Here is a 6,490-nt window from a genome sequence, read left to right as displayed (position 1 = left end):
GTGCTTGCAGACCACTCTTCAGGAGGGGGCTATTGCCATCCTGGCAACAATTTGGTTCTTGGAACTGTACGTTCGACAAGGCTTTAAAGATACATCTCCTCTCTGTTTTACTTTTGGTTCTCCCCTTGCTGGCAATCGCACCATGAGCCATGCGCTTATGCGTGAAAAATGGTCTCGCTACTTTCTTGAATTTTGTTACAAGATATGACATTGTCCCTCCCTCGGATTTCACTAACTCCTCTCTCAGCTATTGAGCAACAGCTGCAGCAGGTTCTTGATTTTTTCAATCCAAATTTTACAAGCAAGAACATGCGGATCAAGTTCCAGGTTTCTTTGTTATTGTGATGGAAAATCCAAATTTTACAAGAAAGAACATGCGGATCAAATTCCAGGTTTCTTTGTTATTGTGATGGAAAATGCATCGTCTGTTGCTAGCTATGCTGCCTGTAATACCATGGGGAGCACAAACCTCCTTTTAGATACACTATCAAGCTTCATTAAATTAAGTCCCTACACACCCTTAGGGACCTATGTCTTCTGTAATAGGAAACTTGTTGTCGAAAGTAATCCAGATGCCATTTTGCAAATACTGTTCAATTCTTCTCAGTTAAGCACAGTAGAAGAAAAGGTGACAGTTGCCAGAGGAAGTCTAAGAGATCACTTGAACTACAAAAGCAAATTGTATCTAGTTTTGATCATGGTCATCTAGAAGCACTTGTATTATCTTTTAGTTGATGATGCCTCAGGTGGGCTAGGCCTGGTAAGTTTTGCTTCTTTGCTCCTCACATGATCGGTCGTCAAAAAGATGGTTAGTTATCATGCTTAATTTATCTGGATACACAGGAAGTAACAGTGAGTTGGAATCCACAAAATTTGCTGAAATTGGACGTATTAGTTTCAATAGCAATCATGACTGACTGATGACCACAGCTTGTAATGGTGTCTTTTATTTGGTATGCCAGAGCGATAGGGCCAGGCTCTATATTAGCGCCGCCGCTAAAGAATTAGAGAAGCAGAAGCTGAGGAACCAGGCTGTAATCGACGAAAAGAAGAGAGACATTGAGGAAAAAATACAGAAACTAGAAGCATACAAAAGAAACTGCGAACTTAGCGAAAGCTGCTATGATGAAGAAGATTTCCATGCTAATCTGGACAGGCTTGAGCTAGCAGGTATATGGGGCGAGATAATGGGAATACTGAAGCGATATAAACTCCCCGATGAGTTTGAGTGCCAGGATGCATGGATAGATCTTGGTACCAGGTATCGCCGTGTTGCTGAACCCTCGGATATCGCTACTTACTATCGACACCTCAAGAATGAAGACACGGGACCCTATATGCTTAAGGGAAGGCCAAAACGGTATAAATGCGCACAGAATCCTGTTTTTTGGCAGAGGTAGAGGAGCTCTGCATTAAAAATGGCAGCCTAGGAATCAAATAAAGCATCACGACACTCAGAAACAAAGTTGAAAAGTGGATTCAAGATGGGGAACTAGGTGAGGATTTTCGGTTTGAGAATTCGACCTTCAAGAAATTGCTAGGTGAACATTCCTTACCAATATAGATCAGGAAATTACGGGGCCAAGGAAAGACGTGAACATGCAGGAACGACTTCCAGGTGTGTAACTTGTCTTGTTGAGAGCCTCGTGCATTCTTGAGCTTGGACTCTTGGTATGTTTCAGAAACAGAAAACTGGAGATGCCTAATTGCCTATGGAGGGCTAATTCTTCCGGTATAGCTCCTTCTGACTGGCGAGAACTGACAACTGCAAACAATCTGACAATAAACCCCATTGAAAAGCAGAATTACACTCCTATCTGAAGGGAAACCATCATACCGAATCAAATCAGCATAGTTTGCTGGGAACTGGGAGGGATTCCAGTCCTGTGATAGTTGAGCATGCCACTATCCTGTTCCTGCCTGCCACACCATTATTTCCTACTGCAGTCAAACTCCTCTCCCCCTTTCCTCATTTCCCCTATCTTCAATATTTGCCAAAAACAAACGCAACAGCTGGAGTGTTCCTTTCCAAATCAATGAAGACAAAATCTAGAAAAAGCTGGATAGCGAGGACAAAGCGAATTCAGAGGTTCAAAAGCTGAAACCCTCTGAATATGAAATCAAACACAAGTAGATATCAAGAAGGAGAGTTCTAGAATACAAGATAATGGGAAAACTAATCAGAATTGTACTACAAATGTTTCCATCTACTTCTGTGGTTTGTACCATATATTTTTTCGTACGGAGACTTGAAGATGTTAAAAAGTGATTGTTTCTGATGCCAGAACAAAAGTTAGTTCACAACTCAAGACACAGGCATCGTTCAACAGAATAAACACATTTGCATGGCAGGTATGGGGAAAAATAGAACTGTATTAGGACACTCTCTTGACATGGCTGTGGAGTGAATAAAAACCGTAAGCTGAAACCAGCTCTATTTGGTAATATCAGCTTTAAAACCTTATCGCATAAGACCATATCAAGTAAATTCAAGAATGTTGAAGGAGATCATGTTCCTCACTGTTCTGTTTTTACTCTCAAACAATCGCAGATTATCATTTACAGTTCATCTTCTGCTCAGCCTTCTTTGGCCTGACCTGGTTCATCCTGTTGATTATAGTTTTTAATAAGATAATTTCCATCTTTAAGACAGTACAGATCCATCATCATGAATTTAAACACAGTCGGATTTTGCAGAAACTATGATGCTGATCGGATGCTGACGACTAGAAGATTATGAATATGCTAATAGCAGGATTAGAGCAATTATTTTTTTTTTACAGCTCTGTCATCTATTCACATTCAACATGGCTAATTCAACAAGGTAAAAAATGCAGTAGGTAGATTTTCTAATTGGACTTTATTTATGGATTCTTCAGTATCTAACAACCAAATGGGACACTCTTGTCGGCTACCCTTTATCTCTATAATAAAATGTTGATCACATGTATCCAAAAAATCCAAAAAAAAAAAAAAAACACAAAGGAACACGCTTTGTAATCTATTCCTCGTTCAAGCTTTCCCGTCACTGGACAAAGCCAAACAAAAAGACCACGCAGAAAATGGTTTTCTTGCATAGGATTACTTTATACTAAAATAAGAACTGTCCTGCCACCTTCCCTATTACACAATGAAGTAGGTCTTTTTTCTCGCCCTTTATTTTCTTTTTTCCCCTCATTTCCATTCTTTTCCCTTTCTTTTCCTTTTTTTTTTTTTGTTAATTTTATCATTCAAAAAAAAAAAAAAAGGCCTATCCCTTTTTTTTACCTTTTTTTTTTATTTCTCTCCTTTTCCTTTCCCTTTCCCCCTCTTTTGTCCCCTTTCATTTTTCATCTCTTTTTTTCCCCTTAATTTTATAACTCTTTCCATTTCACCCTTTTGCCCCCTTTCATTTTAGTTTTTTTTTGTTTTCAATTTTATACTTCAATATTTTCTTGATTTTGAATATCTTCATATTTTGTTTTAATTTAATGTATAGCTTAAGTCAATCAAATATATTATTGAAATTCATCTTAATTTTTTTTTTTGAAATTCAAACCACGTTTTTTACTAGTTTTTCAAGGTGGCTTTAGACTTGCTAAGTCAACTAAAACATGTTAGAATAATACCGTATAGCATGAGTCAATCAAATATATTATTATCCCAATATTAAATAAAAATATCATCTTCATTTTTTTTTAAATTCAAACCACATTTTTTACTAGTTTTTCAAGGTGGTTTTAGACTTACTAAGTCAACTAAAACATGTTAGAATAATTTTTATATAATTTAATTTTAAACACATATTAAACAAAAAATCGGATCAGGAGATTTCAAAATTGACCTACTAACAAGTTTGATAATAATATTAAATAATCTCTTGTGATCTATTTTTTCTATGTTAAAAACAATTAACCTGTAATATAACAAATAATGTTGATGGTTTTGTTTTTAGTGTTTATATATATTTTCTATGTTAAAAAAAAATTAACCCATAATGTAACACATAATGTTGATGGTTTTGTCTTTTAGTGTTTATATATATATATTCGCCGTCAACTAAAATTCTAGCGTGGCAAAAATCATTGCTCCCTAGTTGAATATTATATACTTTGTTTTTAAAAAAACAAAACACAACTAATGCATCAATATTAGTTACGTGACTCGTGCTTCACTGCTGGTTAGATATTTTTTATTTCTATCAAAAAATTATATATGCAGGTTTTTTTAATGCATTTGTATAGCTCAAAAGATTTAAGTACAAATATAAAAGTTTATATATATGTAATCAAATAAACTAACAACTATGTGTTCTAATAAATAAATAAATAAATAATCATTAATGATACCTAAAAATAAAACTTGAAAAATCAAAAGACAGTTGTGGATTAATATATTTAATCTCGTAAGATGATACTCAATTATGTTTGCTAAATTTTTTTATTTTAATATTCTTTTATTCAATCAAACGATAATAGAAATAGACAAACACATTATGTTGTTACCCACTTTTAACCCCTAAAAAAAACTTCAAAAATACAAGAGTATATATATGAAAAAAGCCTAGGAGATTGTCCAAGTTGGTGGTGAAAGATTAAAATGATAAATTAAAGAATTAGAGGACCAACATGTATAAAATAGACAAAATTAGCAACCCAATTTTAATTGACAAAGGGTCCATTTAGTGAAAATATTTTTATTTGGGGTAAAGAAATACAAATTTGGATAGGTAAGGATTCAATGAGAATTTTGAAAGGCTTAATTAATTTTATTAAGGATTTAATTGCAAAAAAAATTGATATTTGAAATCAATTTAGGCTTTAATTAGAAGAAATTAAGGTCTAAAGGTCGATTTACAATTTTAAAGAATTAATTTGATCAAATTAGAGGGCTGGATTGCATAAATATTAAAGTGTGATGGGTAATTAAGGACTTGATTGAAAAAATCCAAAACTAAGGACCAAACTAAAAAAACATGTAATTGTAAGGGCTGAAATTGACTAAAACAAGAGTCAAATTAAAAAGATTAAAAGTTTGATGGTCAATTAAGGATTTAAGTGCATAAATAAAAAACTAAGGACCAAGATGAAAATGGTGCTAAGCTTTGGGGCTAATGATTGAAATTGCATGAAATTAAGAGTTTGGGAGGCAATTATGGGTGCAATTGAAAGCAAATGGAAGAATAGGGACTAAAATAAAATATGTCAGATCCTAAATTAAAAACTCTAATTTTTATATTTTAACCTAAACGATATGTCGTTCAGTCACTGTTTAGCTTATTCTTTGACATTTTTTACTGATTGAGTAGTTTTAAATGAATGAAAGTGGCATTTTCAATCACTTTTAAGACTATAACCACCACCATCCAACTGATAAACATCCCTTCTATAAAGATTAGTTACTCCCATCAAACACTTATATCTCATTTTCTTCAACGAACTCAACATCTTGTTCTTGATTAGTCATCACTGTATTTTTAAATTCTAGGCCGATCAGGTTAACACTTTAAAACGAATAAATGTGAAGTTACAAACCTTTAAATTGAGTAAGGTTAAAACCAAATGAAAGGTGTGTACCCCCTACCAAGATCATGTGGTATTCAACGACAATGATGTTAGAGTTGTTCCAAAGAAACCTCGAAACTGGTCAACTCAATTATCAATGATTGTGATATCCATTTCACAAAACCACTAGTTTTTTTCCATATATTCACACTTCAGGCCTTATGAATGGGATCTTATCAAATGTTGTCTATGTTTCTCTCAAGATTAAAAGGTTAGAAACAAGCTTCATAGTCTTCAAGTTTGAAAAACCACCAAAATCTTTAAAAATCAAGTTTGTTGCAAAACCAGCAATGAAAATCTAGCATAGTTATAGAACTCCAAGCTGTGAAATGTACACCAAAACCCTTTTATTTTGATCAAAAAAACTAATTTTTGATTCATTTATGTTTGAACCCATCTAAGACCTTGTAAATGCCCCTAAAAAATCAGATAAAAAATAAAAGAAAAAGGTAAGAAAAAGATTGATAAAAGAACTCTAAAGTGTGAAGGTTTAAGAGTGAAAAGGTAATGCCTCAACGTTATGATGTGAGGAAATCTTTATTTATAGAATCTGTACAATCATAGAAATGAAAAACACATATACACAATATGGAAAGCAAATATACAGAGTAAATGAATAGCTTTAATGATAGAGTATCACTGATATCTTGGTCATAATTAGAGGAACCAGATTTTTCTCTAATATCCCTCCTCAATGTTGTCGTGGTGGAAAAAGAAAAAACACACAACTTGCCACGATACAATAAGAACTGTAATTTGGCAACCCCTTTTGTGAAGACATCAGCTAGCTGGAGGTGTGAGGGGACAAAACAGAGACTAAGAGTCTTTCCTATAACAAGTTCCCGAACAAAATGATAGTCAATATTAATATGTTTGGAGCGAGATTTGGTGACAGGGTTAGAAGCAATGAAAATGGCACTAATGTTGTCACATAGCAATCATGGTGA

The 6,490-nt window shown here is 33.8% G+C and overlaps 1 pseudogene; it reads left to right on the top strand.

The window, feature by feature from the left end:
• Positions 1–354: 354 nt before the first annotated feature.
• LOC105138296 (lipase-like PAD4) lies at positions 355–2,469 on the top strand (annotated as a pseudogene).
• Positions 2,470–6,490: the final 4,021 nt, after the last annotated feature.

This window comes from Populus euphratica, unplaced genomic scaffold, assembly GCF_000495115.2.
Source record: "Populus euphratica unplaced genomic scaffold, PopEup_1.0 scaffold77.1, whole genome shotgun sequence".
Lineage (NCBI taxonomy): Eukaryota > Viridiplantae > Streptophyta > Magnoliopsida > Malpighiales > Salicaceae > Populus > Populus euphratica.
Note: the sequence above shows the minus strand (reverse complement) of the source record. Positions and strands in the feature narration are given on the sequence as shown.